The sequence below is a fragment of the Corvus hawaiiensis genome, chromosome 10, assembly GCF_020740725.1.
Source record: "Corvus hawaiiensis isolate bCorHaw1 chromosome 10, bCorHaw1.pri.cur, whole genome shotgun sequence".
Lineage (NCBI taxonomy): Eukaryota > Metazoa > Chordata > Aves > Passeriformes > Corvidae > Corvus > Corvus hawaiiensis.
Window position 1 is genome coordinate 12,933,693 of NC_063222.1, and position 16,580 is coordinate 12,950,272.

General features: G+C 40.5%; 1 protein-coding gene across 3 annotated transcripts in view; it reads right to left on the minus strand.

Moving 5' to 3' along the window:
- Positions 1–16,580, minus strand: part of PID1 (phosphotyrosine interaction domain containing 1) — an 89,187-nt gene that overhangs the window by 59,165 nt on the left and 13,442 nt on the right. The window lies entirely within an intron of this gene.

The following is a 16,580-nucleotide window of genomic DNA, read 5'->3' on the forward strand; positions in this document are numbered from 1 at the left end:
AATAACACTGGACAATGACCTTAATTCAAAACCATAGTTTTGCTTATTCAAGGACTCAAGTTCCATCAGTTTATTTTGCTTAGTTTACCCATCTTAATGGCATCCTTTTCCCCTGCAGAAGAAAACCAAATGGTGCATAAATGTTAGCCCAAACCCAGAGCAGGCTAAGACTGTCTCTAGAGAGGTGCTGCCTCCTGTCTCCTTGGTGACCCTCAAAGTGCTCCATATTTCAATGAAAACCCTGCTATCACTAACACTCAGCTACCAGTTAATTGAACATAAGAATCAAGAACTTCTATATTGTTTAACATATATTTTGTTATCAGCTCAACAGTCACACATTAGCTCTAGACTAACTAGTTCACAACATTCAACTTGCAAATTTTACGTGCTGCGTATTTAGTTCAGGCACAATTTCTGTTGCTGTTAAAACTAAAAATTAACAGCATTTGGGTTTTGTTTTAGTTTGTCAGCAAAAATACAATCACTTTCAGAACTCAGGCCAAATATCTTGGAGAAAGTAACTATGATTCCATGCAAGGAAACATGACTTGGAGGAGAAAATTATGCACTGCAATTTGTAATAATAATGCTCTTCATCTTCAGGTCTTGACAAAACAGTCACTGCTGTTCACAATACTGAGTATTCAGCAGCCAAGCCTAGTGGACCTTTTAATTTTCATGATGGAAATAAAGGCCCGAAGTCAAAAATCTAAGAAAGGGTTATATATTGGATAGGAGTATAAAAATAAAGGTCAAGAAAGAGGGGATTGTAACTCATTATAATCCAGCAACAGGAGATGAGCAAAATAAACACATTTTACAGGCTAATTGGGTTGCAACATGGTGATTTTAAGAAAAGTCTTCAGCACCTTAGCCCTCATCCCCCATTCTCTCTTAACATCAGCATTACAGTCAACACATGACTGCATAAACTGGCGTCACATTTCCAGATGACCTGTACTTGGCCAATTTTGCCAGAGATGCACATTGAATCCAAACCCAAAAATGAATGTTAACTTATGAAAAAGAGTTATTCTGAAAGTTCAAAGACTCTGAAAGAGGGATCTGCCAGAACAAGAAGCAGTCCTCTGGGCAATTCTTCCTTCTACAGCACCTACAAAGGAATTTCCAGATGAAATCCATATTAGTGCATCAGCAAAAGATCAGTCCCAGGGAAATTCAAAAATAATCTCTATAATTTACTATTTCAGCATAAGTACCACTCTACCTCTGAAACCCATTTAGTTCTGAAATGAACACAGAACTTTTCAACAGCATCCTACAACAAGACAAAGTAGCCTAGCAGAGGAAAGACACAACCAAGCAAATTGAACTGCAAGAGAATTTTACGAAGTCCTAACGTTCCTTTTCGCCTGTTCCCAGTGGAATTTAGCTACCCACCATCCAGTCTGTAGGTACAAGAGGAGACGACAACACAATAGACCTTTAGTACTATGGTTACCCCATGAGTGACATGAGCACAGCTGTGAGCTGAGGACCACCCAACTCCAAGCCTCCAGCTTTTCAGCAAGGAAAGAAGAATTCTGATCTATATGAAAGCTGATCCATTTCAAGGCTTTGTTTTGTTTAAAGCCAATCTGTCCAGCACAGATACATGTCATATCTGATCCATTTCTTGTTAAACAAATACTGCTAATACAGTTTAAATGCTTTCCCTCCCCCATATTAAACTATACCGTGCCTTATTTATTTACCCTTTACTAGCAGTTCATATAAACATTGTACTGAACACTACAATAAAACCCTCTACAGAAGGGATAGAAGCAATTTATCATGATAAAGTCAGAAATCATCCCATCAGCAGCCTGCTCTGTAACACAAAATTGACTGGCATGCACAAACCCAAGACCATGTCACAACTATACTCAAGCAGATCCATCCCAAGTAACCTTCTTGAAACCAATCCAGCTCCAAAAACCCAGTTATTAAAAGCATATCTCATCTAGCATCTCAAGACCTATATTTTGCCAGCCTATTAAAAACAAATCCATTCAATTTCTTTCAGGTAACAGATGCTAGTTATGTGAAAAATCACGTAATTATGTCTGAATTTACATCTCTCAATCACAAAGAAATGCCAACATGCAGAAGTGGTAAGACAGGCTTGCCTGAAGGCACCCTGTTATACATTTTGTAAGTAGAGGAGCTTGGACAGGCCCATGGCACAACTTGGCATGACTCAGTGGGCTGATGGCATGGCACCCGCAAGGATTTTGGGACAAAGCATCTGGGAAATTGTGATCCACGAAACAAAAACAAATAACAACCAAAAAACCAAAAGCCAACCAACCAAACTTCTGCCCCCTCTCCACATGTCCAATGACCATGCATGGTTGCATACTGGAGACCAAACCAGTGCCTGCCACCTCTTCCTCTCTCATGTCCCCTGCTCCTCCCATCCTACCCAGCAGAAAGCACAGGAGAGAGATGGGGTGGCAGAGAGAGTTTGGGCATAGAAAGGAGTAATCTGCATTCAACAGGATAAGCTCTAACCTGTATGACAGGACAGCAAGAAGAAGATAGCATCAAAGCAAGCAGGGCATGAGACTGGGGAAAGGAAAGCACCAGGAGAGGTGGCATACAAGCAATGCTGCCAGGCAGAGCTCCTCCTGGACTTCTCCTGCCATTACTAATAAGGCAGCCAAGAAATAAGGGAGCCGAGGATAAAGCTCTGATGGAAAAACCTATAACATACAGAAACAGTAGATACAAGCAAGGAAAGGGGACACAAGACTGCAGATAGAAAAGCATGACAAAGTACATGGGAAACCAAAATCAGTAAGTGTTAAAAAGCCTTCCAGCAAAGATGCTACTGGATCTTTGCATGCAAGCACTGGAAATTATTCCGTCTCACTCTAATACCAGCTTCTTGGAAATACTCTTTTTCCTGTAGTGGCAAGATGTATCTCTTAAAAACACACAAGTACCAAGATTTCATAAATAGAACCTGCACTCCCTATCAATAGCTGTGATCACACAGCTGCCTGTATGACGATGCTCACATTGCCTTGTTTTCTTACAAGTCTAAAGAATTTCTTTTTTCCTCACAATTTAATTCATGTGAAACGTTTTGTTCTCAGACCCTGTGTACTTTGAGTTTGCTCTGGCTGAATGCCCCCGTTCTGTTGCCAAGCTCATGCGATTCCGATCAGCAGGACTGCTGCCCAAACAAAACACAGTCCCAGATACAAACACCCTCCAAACTGCAGGGAACTTCAGAGCCAGATGAGAATTTCATGACTGATCCTCTAACATCTCTCTATCATCAGTCAAACTAAACCCCAACCTAAACAAATGTAAGTATACAGGATATTCAGAGACCAAGCTTCCAGTTTAGTCATAACTGCTCAGAACCTAAAGCCTCACTATAGAGATTCACATCACAATAGGAAGGAAGGAGTCAATACTTCAGGACACTCATAATCATGAAAATAAAATAAGACCTCCCTAAGACATGAGTGGAGGAGGAAAAAAGTCACAGTACCACAATACAAAGTTCTTTAATCAGTTTTTACATTACAGTGCTTAAATTCCCAGGCTATTATTTCAGTGGAAATAAAGCATGCTGGATGGAAGATGAACATCTAAATATATCTGTTTGGATTTGGGTTTTTACACTTTTTTATCTACTGATGACTGTTAAATATATTCTGAAACAAGCTGTAGTTTCCAATGCCTGGTGTTCGTGGCATATATATTTTAGAACATTTTTTTAGCATCAATAGAAATAAAGCATAATAATGTTTACCAATATATCAACAGAGCTGCTCTCATAAATAACTGCTACCAACATTTTGGCCCCAGAAATCACTGTTAACTCTCAAATTCTAATAACTTTGTCACAACTGAACTAGGTCTGGAATTTTAAACTAGATCACAGTTTCAACCAGAATTTCTCAGTGGAAGCAGAAGAATTTATCAGATCCAGCATTTTCCAGAACAAATGGCAGTTAAAATACGAGTCCAAGACAAGGGAAATGGTTTTAAAAAAAGAAAAAGTAGATATAAATTAAGAAATAGGAGCTGGCAAGAAAAGAAATAACAAAATAGAACACACAGCAGCATAGATACGTCAAGTTCATTCACTTTGGTTTTGAGCTGACCCCTTAGCTGCTTTCCAACATATTTTTCTCCTAACATGAGTTTCCAGTACATGTATTATTTGGTATAGTTGGCCCAATATTAAAACAATGGAATCCTGCAGCATGAAGGCAGCTATTGCTTTTTCAATTTGCTCTTGGAGGCTTTCCAATAATTTGTGTCAGAGGATGCTTTAAAAAGTTCTTTCTCCTCACTCTGTGCCTGGCACAACAAGGCCATCTCAGACAATACCTGCCAGACAGCAACTGCATTCTCCAAAGCAGCCCTTTCAAAACCAGCATTTCACTCTGTCACTCTTGCCCTTCATTATTTGCAATAAATCAGTAACTTGGTAAGCAGTTACGTAGTTCAGTGACACCCCTCTTGCCTTGTTAAGACTTATTTTCTGAGACAGGGATACGGACTGGGTGACAAAGGCACCTGCTACAAACAAGGAATCTGCCCTGATTATTTGCTAGAAGTAATACTGTGTTTAATACTATGAAGAAACAAAGGATACAAATTCTTGACAAAAAAGGTTATGTATTGCTTAAATATATATCAAATTAATTTCTGGTCTAATGAATTATTGTATTTACAGCTGCAAAATAATGATAATCCTTTCCTTCCTCTAAAGCTATTTTATCGCTGAGTCCTTTGATGCTAACTTACAGCCCTGCCTTTTCCAGGTCAGAACCACCCCCAAGTTTTAAGTCTGACATTCCTGAGGGTCTCTGAGAAGGGGTCCTCCTATCTCCCATGGACACAAGCCATTCCCAGAGGAATGGACCTGCATCCTTAGCAAGTCAGCCTTTTTGGAAAGCCTTCATCAGGGTGTACCCCCTCAACCCTTGCAAGGGGTGAAGAAGCCTGGTGGCTTTAGTCTTCCCTCCCTCCACACATCCCCATGAGCACATGCCCCAGAGCATCCCCAGGGAACTGTGTCTGCCCAGCACTACTGTCCCATCACAAGGAGACTTCCCCAGCCCTGACTACACTCACATTTCATCTCCTGCAATACTAATCCTTTCCCACCTTCAACAGCAAATTATTCATCATGGGGGAACTCTGCTCTGGGATTTAAAGCTATACAAACCTTTGAGCAGACGATGCAGAATACAGACAAAAATTGGGTCCCACTGCAGTGCAGATACATAGCCACTACCCCAGGGCAACTTCACACAGTAGGTCTTTCCACTTCTTTAAGCCACGAATAAAAGTAGTACACTAGAGAGCCTATATCGGAAATAAGGGATTCTACAGAAAGTGATCAAAAATACCTTCCTACAAAGTGTCTCATTAATTCAGAAAACTTTAGAGTTGGATAATTGACAGGATTTGCACCAAGAAACCTTTACAAAAGAAAAATCAAACCAACTCGTTTACATTCCTGTTTCTCCTGCAACTACCTTACTTGTTAAGCTGAGCCAAAGCAGCCAGATGCAAAATTACTCTGCTTTGTCCAGTTCAGAAGGAGTCAAGTAAAATGGCTGAGGATGGTGCTTCCCTTTGTTGAGGCCAGCAGGGCCCATGGGCAGGACAGCACCCCAATATCCATATCCTCCAGATATAAAGGTTAAATCTCCATAGTGTTTTCAAGGTTTTTCCAAAAGTAATTAATTTTTTCTGATGCTTCCATTTTTCTGGTTTTCAAAGGACAATTCCTTAGCGCTTGACAAGAAGGAGATTAAGCTTCTGACTTCCTGCAGTTTAGTCGTTCAAACTCGCAGATACTCAGAAACTCCAGCTCTCTATAAAACCTCCATTTCTTCCTCTTTATTTGTCAGCAAAGTTCACATAATTTTGCAGAAGCTTAACTAATCCCTCGGCTGAGTGTTAAGTTTCAAAACGCTAGTGGTTATACATATATATACATATCTATCATTCTTAGAACAAAGAGGGGGAGGAAAACCAAGGAAAAAAAAGCAAATGCCTCCAGAAAAGAAATAAAATATGCACCATGAGATTCAACCAGATGCCCTTATCCCCTCAAGGCATGGTTAATATACTATCTGCCAGTACATATGGGACCAATTAAAAAGAGCTAACTCCTCACACAGGCGCTGCAGCGTCACTCTGGAGGAACCCACAATCCATTAAACAAACTCATTCCAAGTAATTCCATTCTGGAAACACGTGCTCATTCACAAGCAAATCCCAGTCTTTAGGAATCTCATATGCCACGAAAGAAACAACCCTGTTTCCACAGAAATCTCTGGTAAAACAATCTGAAGCTCAAGAGGAACAGAACTACCCTCATCTTTACTGCTGCTTTACATGTGCTACTACATGCACCTACATGAAGAATTACTACCACTTCTTAGAGAAGTAACTGTCTTGGTCTTACAATTCAACACTGCCAATGAAATTAAGTGCACTGAATGATGGAAATATTAAATTGTTTGACTAAAGGAAACGGAAAAGTTCAAAACTATCCACATGTTCCCTTCCAGCAAGACCAGCAGAATTGGAAGACTTCAGGCCTATACAAGGATCATCATTCAACCTCTTTACATTGTGAAAGCTACTTCCTCTGTTTCCAGTAATTATACTCTCACTTTTGTCCAATCTGCTCTAAACTTTGTTCAACACAACATGACTTACAAGTTTCTACACACAAAAGAGCCACAGAATAAAGAATTCCACACAGCAACAAAGAGGAACATCCCTATTCTCAGTACAGTCTCAACTCTCCACCCCCTCCGTTGATTGCTCACCACAACAGACACCATCCATTCGCAGACACTTTACAACCTAAATAATTTGGCATTGAAAAAACCTGTGTTTTCAAATTTGGGCTCAACTTCGAGAAATGAAGTTGCAAAAGAAACAGGAATGTAGATGAGAGGGTTGTTTTGCCGGGGGGGGGAGGGGGAGGGCAGGTATTATTATTAAATGTTTGTTCATGCAAACCCTGTCAATTATTGCAAGCAATATTTTAACATCTTTTGAGGTTAGGGAAAATGAAGAATACAGAACATCAAGATCCAAGGAAAGGGACCTGGGATGTTAAAGCTCTGAGCTTCTCTAGATGCAGATCTAATATATATTCCTTTAATACAAGATGGAAGTATTCTGAATACCCACTACATTTACAGTCCTCTGTCTGTCTGTGTCAGGCAGCTAGTTAAACAGATGTGAAAGAACCAACAAAATTAAAATAAATTAACTGCCTGCCCAGCATTTCCCCACTGTCTTCCTCCTTTGCCCCATTCAATTTAACTTTGAAGCATTAGTGATGCAGTTATTCCAGCAACCCTCAAAGTACACAGAGCTGTAATTCTGCAGGAGATGTTAACAAGGTGGCTTTTATCAAACTTGATGCAGCTGAAATCTAAATTATTTACCCTGAAATAGAAAGGAATAAAAGAATTTTGGGGCCTCTGATAAAATATTAAAGTATTGCATCCTGTGAATACCTATTAGTCATTCCTCTGGGGGAAAAAGTATCAAGACAAATATTGCCTTTAATAAAAAAAAAGGCATATATTTGGCTGAAAAGAAAATACTCAACTCTGATGCAAAATGTTTGAGCAGCTTTACAAATTCAGTCCTCTATAATTATACTGAAACTGCTAAAAATTCCACTTCCATAACCACCACAAATAAATAAATGTCAAATCCAGTAGATTATCATGCAAAAATGTGTCTTCTACAGCTTAATCTTGAGATAATGCTTTTTATAGCATGCCTTTCTGCCCAGATTTGCAGCTGTTGTTATTTGCATTCTGACCACTAAGCACAAGGGTCATCAATCTTATAATTCATTTTTTTCATTAAATTCTTCATGCTGCAGCCCTGCTGATGGCTTCTCACCTCTGCTTATCTAAGGTATTTACATATAGAATGGCCATACAGTTCTTTAAAAGATCTCCAAGCCATACTAAGTGATGTCAAGGACAGTAATTTAGCCAAAAGAAAAAAAAATTTAGAGGTAAATTGTAAATATGAGGCAGATGGATGAATGTACACACAGATTCAATACGAATCTCCAGTGACATTTCTCTATGGGTCAGATGCAATTTTGCAATGAAGAATTCACAGAAGACTTTTCAAGGGAATCTTTCAAGTTTCCTGGTCTCTTCCACAAATACTTTTAGGAAAAGTAACTCTCTAGCTCCAGGTGTTTATTGCAGTTTCTTATGTTTGGAAAGCAAGGATCGTTTAGAAAGCAATTAAAGTTAATACCAGTCCATGGCTGGGATGATCAAGACCACGCAGTCTGATGGAGCACCATCCTCAGAAGGGAACCACTGTGATCAACAGAGCTACCCAGCACCCAGGGCACAACATGACAGCTCCACAAGACTTGTGCCCTGCCACCACGCACTTCCATCAGAGCTTCATTGCAGCTGCTGAGATCCCCAACACTGCCCACTGCAAAGCTGCTCTGCCTACACCCTAATCAGGAACATTCAGCACAAAATGTTCCATGTGGGCACAAAATAAGGCTTTGCCTCTAGATCTCCACTTGGGAAGTCAAAAGGCAGTCAGAGCTGAAGACTCAAAATGAACATTTCTCTTGCTGAGGGGTAATTCTAACCTCGATGACAGATGGCTATTTTCCTGCTTTCCAAGCATTACCATTATTTAAAGGAAAGTCTGTAAAAATGTTTGTACTGTTAGTAAGTTACTTGGGAGACCACTGCAAGCAAAATATTTTCATTTTTTAAAAAAGTATCTCATTTCAGTCCAGAAGCAAAGCTTGAAACAGATAACCTCCAAAGTGGAAAGTCTTGGGCTTGTTAACTGAAGTCACAGATTTTCAGATGGGACTTTTAACTCCATGTCAGTTAATCACCACTAGTTCCCCTCCTACAGACCAACCTTTAATCCAACTACGCTACTTTTAGTGTAAGATGGCTGGAGGAACAGAAGGTATCCTTGTTGGATTTTTTTTCAGTTTTGGATCCCAGGTTGTCTGACTGGAACAGATTTTCAGATGACATTAGAAAAAGCTCTGAAATAACATCAGTCAAGTTTTGCATGCACAGCTATTTGCACAAGCCAATTCTACAGTTTTACAAGACAATCAGCTACATAAACATCTGTCTGCTCCATTCCCAGCAGCTGATGAGCGAAGGGGACCTTTGATCGTTCAACAAAGCCAGTTCCCTCCTGGGTACAATCCACTAACCACCACAATCCAAGGGTTCCAAGTTTTGCTTTTTCCCTGTCCTGCAGCACTCGTTGGCTATCATGTGCATCTCAGTGTCATCCACAGCACAACAGAGAAAATCAGAGGTTGAAGCTACAGCAACTCCCTGCAGAGACAGGAACCCAAAATACCACCACTGTCTGTTCTTCAAGCCAGGGGAGTGTATGCAGTAGTTACCCACACAGGGGGACTATGGGTTTCGACTGCCACACAATGAAAAAATGTATGACAAGGGCATCTGCTAAAATATAGGGGTTTTTTAAATAATTAATTTGCTTTAAATAAAGGTTAGAAATCATTTGAAAACATGATATTACACAAAGTGCTCCTTCACTATTACAAAGATTAAAAGAGGAACAGCTTCAACCAGCACACGAAACAGGGCTATGTGTTATGATCTATTTTCCCTGTAGCATCTGTAGAAAGCTGATTAGTTCCAAATCATGCTCTACAACACGAGCACGTCCACTTTCATGTTTTATCACTGTTATAGTCAGAAATTAAAAGACTGGTGGCTATCACTGACGTTCCTAACCTGGCAGAGTAAAGCCGTTCCTGAAGGAGATTTGGGATTGCCTTTTCTGCTTACACAGTACAGAAATTACAAATGCAGTTTACTGTGAAGCTGCTAATATTTAATAGTGTTTAATGGTGTGGTATCTGAGTGGGAAAAGGGCACAAGCATCTATCTAGAGAACAAATTAGTTAATCAGCTTTCATTGAATTTCCCTCTTTGCCTTCCTCCCTGAATGTGTGCTGCTGTGTTGGAGTAACATGCAACTTGGGGGCTATTTACTTGTTGAAATGACATCTCAGAGATGATTCTGGGGAAGAAACGGGAGGTAATTCTGAAAACAGAGGCAGCAACATGCACAAGATTGAAGAAATAACGTAGGCAGGACACGGATAAATCTCAGTGATAACTTGGCAGAGCTACCCTATGCCAAGGCCTCCAGCGTGCCTGAGGTTGCATAGAACACCCTGGGGTGTTGCTGCCCTGTAGCAGGTTAGGCTGTAGCCAGCCCGACCAACCCCCACAGCTGCTTCCTCATCAACTGTCACAGAGGGTGGCTACCCTTCCAATTCTTCAGCTCCAAGTGCGCGTGCACAGCAGAAGGAATGAGCAATGCAAGGTTCGTTTTGGCCCAGCCCATTTGGTTTGGAAGATATTCTTCTCCAGTTCAGCACATGAAGTGCTCTGGCTTCAGCCTCTTTTCTGTTTGGCACACAATCAAATCATATTTAGAGGAAATCCAATCCATATATAAAAGTTGCACCTCAATATATTGTGACTCACCTTTTTTCCCTATCCCTGTTCAAAGGGGAGAGCACTGCATGGCTTGCAAAGCCTTTCCAATTTAAACATTACTTTCCATCTGTACATTTTTCAACTACCAAAACTGCACTTGGTATGAAAAAAGAAAACAGCAAAGAAGCAAGGTTGTCTTACTGTATTATGTTCACTTAATAATCATAAGCAATTTCTCAGAGAAGTCCTCCAGGCACAGTTTTAATGTTAAAGCAATTCTTGCTTCATTTTAACCATCCACTGATGCAGAGCTGATAGCCCAGCTCATTAAAAAGTACAGGGCACTATTTCAAGAAATGTCATAATTTATCAGGCAGAGTTAAGTCACGCTGCACACAGCAGCCTGGATGCACAACACCAACTGCCTCTGACACTTTCTGAATCCAGCTCTGAAGTCCCTGTGCTTTGGGCTCAGCTGCCCGTGTTGCATGAAGTCACACAGCAAAGCTTCCTGCTACAGTGTCATCTTCTATGGCAGTTTTTCAAGAGGCTTAGCAACATTTAAAAATGCATGAAACTCACTTGAGTGACAACCCATTTAACCAGCTAGAAAACTCCTTACAGGAGGATGGTTGGAGAGAAGATAAATATGGCAATAATTTTTTTTTAAACTTCAGCAGGGAAAGTCCCACATTAGTTTGACTAAGCAGTCTAAAACAGTGACAGAGCTCTCACTTTTTCCTGTTGGACATCAGTTGTTGGACAGTTAATTTTTCATATCAGTGATTAGATCCGACACTTTGACTTTGCAAATTGTAAGAGGCAATGCGAGGAATGATTAGCTGGGATGAGGTTCAATTTAGCCCCCATATTATTATTTTGAGGGACTGTGTTTCAATTCTCTCAAGTACTCTCAACACACAGGAGATAATTATCGATCTTTGGACTCATGTAAGATGGTAATGAACCACCTCCCCTGCCCATCAGAAGGTATTCTTCCAAGAAAATGGGCATCTGAAGAAAGCAGTAAACCCTTCCCAAGCCCTCATCAGGAAGGTGTGTATTTGGGACTACACAACATATTGGAAACCAAGTGGTGACTTTATCAGTAAATTCAGGTGGCTCTGTTGAACTACATGCTACACCCAAATCAGACACTGCGAAACCAGAGTCCCTTCCTGATCCACTCTGACTCTGCAAACATCACACTGTTCTGCTTAAGGATTTGTATTGCTTTCTGGAAGAAAACCTTATTTTTAAACTAAGGCCCACTAAGAGATTAACTGCCCTTAAAAAGTACTTAACCACCTCTTTGCTTGTTATCAAGTGGCTCATACATATCTGTCAGATGAGCACTGTTGATAATAATGCATTAAAATAAACACTTCTGCTTATGATACATAAGTTTACTTATGAGTAGTTTGAGACACACAAATATCTACAGCTTATTCAGTTCAAGAAGCCTCTGCTCTCAAAATGTCCATTCAGCAGCCCTGCCAGATACTGTTTCACAATACTACAGGCTCACTTATTCATAAACAAATCATTAACATTCTTGACATAAATCCATAGCGTACAACAAATCCCAGCTATGATAGTGTTTTACTACATGTGCTGTGCCCATCATGAATGGGAGTTCTGTTTTCACTAAAAAAAACACTCTCAACAAATAAAAGGCAAATTATTCTCTGCAAGAAAACCACCAGGATGAAATGCCTATGCATGGATTACAAACTAATTATCAAGTTCATACAGTAATAAACCTGTATTCAGTTAGTGAAAAGGGCTGTCAAAATTTATGCAAGAAATTTTCTTCCTAGAACTCTAATAACTAAGAAACTCTGATGGTAAAACACACCATTACAGGATTTTATATTTTCCTCAGCTACTCAGGAAACCTTTTACACATCCCCATTTCTCCACACACGGGCACAAGAATCACTGAGAAGACCCTTCGAAAGCCCTGGCTTTCACTCACTGCCAGGGGTTTATTCACAGCCTTGGATCAGAGGGTTTCAGCCAAGCCCAAATTATCAAGGCTCATTTTTACATAGCTACACCACAACTTAAATTAGACTAATTAAAATGAACGGAATAGCTTAACAAATGCATCAGGACCAGCCTCCTTGTTCTCTCTGAATATACTCCACATAGATGACAGCATAGGGCAATATTTCCCCAAAAAACACAGTCCACAGGCGAATCCTCTGCAGGTACCCCAAAAAGGCTCTATCATGCAGGTAGCATCTCCCCCCATGCTGAGGGGCATGGAGGGCATGGCAAAATGGGATTCCCTGCTCGGAGCTGGTCCACAGAAGGGGGGCTGCTCCCACAGCACCTCCCAGGACAAATCACACAGCATCCAGCCATTGGCAGTGGCCAGCCATCAGCAAAGCTTTGGATATCACAAGGTTAAACCCTCTACCCTCAATTCACTAATACCTTCCTCACCATATTAAAGAATTAAATGCCTCCCTGAATGGCCATATTTAGGTAATTCCAAAAAAAAAAAAAAAAAAAAAAAAAAAAAAAAAGAGGGTGGAAGATAGTTAAGTTACTATTGATGCTCTTGGCAGATGAGAAATATGCTCACAAGAGCTAGACTTCTCCCCGGACTGATAAATATAAAGCAGACTGCCTTCTGTGCCGGCTGCCAGCTCAGCGCGGGGAATAGAAGATGTTTTCAATTCCGGAAAAGATACATGTGCATTGAAACACTGAACACTCAGCAAGGCCTCAGTCTCTTACTCACAGTGCACAGGCCTGTGGGCGCTGGGGGCTGCTCACAGTACGTAAAAATAAGCATATGGCAAAGTTTTGCAGAAATGAGACCTTTGTTATTGTAAATACACGCAGATTTTCATAGCAATCACACTGCAGCACTTTTAAGGGGCATGACTTCTAGTTTTATTATTTCCATTGGCATGGCTTTTCCATTTCAGCTTGCTTTAGTTCCAGTTCTGTGATAATTTCATGGCAGTACACTCATGTGTGGATATATACAGCATGAATGGCTCATGGTCTTTAGGTCCGAGTACTGAGGGCTGTTCTGCAACTCAGGAGAGCAGGTTTACAGGATCTATTTATGGGTCTCCTACTCTGTACCCAGCCTTTGAAAACGTTTCAGATCCATTTTCACCAGAGAACACAGCTAGTGAAAAACCACTGGCTTTTGGTATCACAGAGCTCACCATCCCTAAAGTTCTTGCTTTCACCCCTGATCTCCTAAAGTTGTAACATATGCATTAGTATGGAAACCATCACAGCTGAAAGAGTTCACGGGATGAATAAATTTAGGAATCTTCTCATTTGCCTCCAGGTTTTCTGAGTATCTCAATCGCAGTTTCAGATGTTGTCCGCAACAGTAACAGATAAAGCCTAACTCTAAAAAAGCAACAATTTAAGACAGAAAATCACATGTAATCACACATCTACAGTAAATGAGGCACTACAGAAATGCCAGAATATGGAGGTCAGACTAAAGTGATACATGATTTGAAAGAAGGCAAACAGCTCTGCCGGGAATCAGCAAGGAAACCAGACAAGTTAAGCAGTCATTTGCAGTATGACACAACAGCCAAATGACACTGAAACCTCAGTGTCAAGTCACCCAAGGAAACATCCATGCTGCAGAGCAGCCCGGGAAGCCCCTGCTTGGAAAACCACACTTGGGACTTTGCTGAGTGGTGCTGGGAAACAGCAGGAGTGGAAACAACTAAGTAATGGAAAACTCAGAGGATACTCATGATCTGGAATAATTTCATCCTCCTGAGTTACAGGTAGCTCAGGGAGCTTGCTAAGACGGGGTGATGCCAGTGAAATGCTGCCCCCAGAGTGTCAAAAGCCCCTGTGCTGGCCCGTGGAGAACTGCAACAGGCAAATCCAGGAACCAAAAGCAAAAAACCTGAATTAACAGGGAGGCTGAGCAGAAATCCTGAGGACATAAGTGTTTGTGAGCCCTGATTGCCCATTTTTGGGAAATATCACTATCTCCAACCTCAACTTTCCTTTGCTGACCAGTTACAGCATAAAAACCATTAAGCCCTGCAAATGAACAGCTGCACAACACCTGGTACTGCTAACAGCTCTTCACTAACCTGGTTTAGAAGCTGAAATAAATACTACACTTTTGTTTCTAAAGGCAAAAGCTGGTCATCAAAACCCATCTGTCACTGGCTGTGCTCCGAAACACATCTCATGCTAAACCCCACCTCACAATTGCACAAAGCACACCCCACTCACGGGGCTCCAGTAGGTACACTGACCAACCACTTGTCTCCTTCAATACACAAGTGCTGTATTTTGCCCACTGATCTAGTTCCTGAAAAAGGAATAAAAAGGCAGGATCCCCTGGCTCCTGATGCAGCAGCAAAGTTTTCAGTATTTTAACAGTAATTTCAAACAGCAGCAAAGCCAAGCCTGAATCCTCAGATTATCATTTGCAAAACCCCAGCATCAGCATTAGCAAACAAAAAGGTCAAATCAGTTGGCTCAGACAGACTGTAATTTCTGTACCTATATTTATTAACACTAGGTACATAAAACTGAGGAGAAGTGCTAGAAAAACACACAGTGATGTTAACCACAATGGCAAACTGAATGTACCGATCCTTTCCTCCAGCCAGGAAACATTTTCAAGCAGTTTCTTTTACAGCTAGTCACTGGGAAGGAAATGCTTTTTAGACAGAAAAATATTTTCTTTTCCAGAAGACACCATAAAACCCAGGCACAGAGCACAGTATAGGTTTTGATGAGAATTAATTACTTGTTTACTGTGGTAGTTCATTACACAGCTAATCCCCACATATTGTCTAAACAACTTATTTCCTCCGGTGAGTGAGGAAAGGTCAATAGAAACAAAACAGTTTGGTTTTTTTCAAAGAAGATGATGCAGAACACTGGCAACACATCTGCAGGGTGTAAAAAGCTAAAGAGCAACATTAGAGGATGTCCTTTGAGCACCTTCCAGATTTTTCTAAGTGAAGGTATTCCAGAATGAAATGTTACCAAATATAATGGAATTGAGATGTTCCAGTATACAAAAATATTGTTCTAATCCAAGAGCTATTCATTCTTAAGAGCTGTGGGCTGTAGTTTATCATTAGCATCTAGAAGTGAAGGATGGTTATAAGTCAATTCCATTTCTCCCCAGTGACTAAATCATGTACTAGCTAAATCATTTATTAATGTCAAAGGATGACAGTTTTCAATTAAGATAATGAGATTCTAGAGGCTCTGGCCATCTGAACCCTATTTGTGAATTTTCTCGCCAATTTAAAAAAAACCCAAAACAAAACACAAAAGGAATCAGTCTGACAAACTGATTTTACTTAAACTGAGTACTAACAATTTAGCATTAATCCTACCACATATCTGCTACCTACATACCAAGAATAAATATTTATACTAGTAACCACATGCTGTTAGTCATTAACACAGGGTTAAGAAGATGTTAATTGAGTCATGGACAGTGGAAACTGAAATCATTTTGCTCCCCTTGTAACTCTTGAGCTCCTCAGGTAAGGCCCCAGCCTTCGTCCATACAGCATCTCAGCAAACAGACACACAGCATCCAAGGTCTGGCTGCTCTAGGAGAAGAGGGCAAAACGGTCAAGGGAGAAAATCAAGAAACTGCTCACTCACACAGCAGGAGTGGGCAGCCTCCCCAACAATCAAAATGCCCTGCTGATCTTGGGTCAGGTCCAATGAGGACACATCCCTCCAGTAGCAAACACTGCTCAGAGTTGAGATATGTATTCCAGATCTTTTTAAGTATGATCCCTGTAAGAGAGCATCCTACCCTTTAGACCCTTTGCTGTTAACTTCCATGGAGTATCTGTAATATAAGTGCTGGTAGCAACAACCATGATTCTTTTTAGCCATCTCACACCCACTGTTCAAATTAATTCTTTATATTGACCCACTAGTTTTCAGAAAAAGAAAAACAAACAAAAAAAATCAAAAGAAACCATAAAGAACAACAATTACAATTACACAGTGAAAGTTAAGATAAGCTTCCCAGGGTAAAACTTCAAACTTCCACAGGCATTCAGTAAAGTCAAGTCAGAA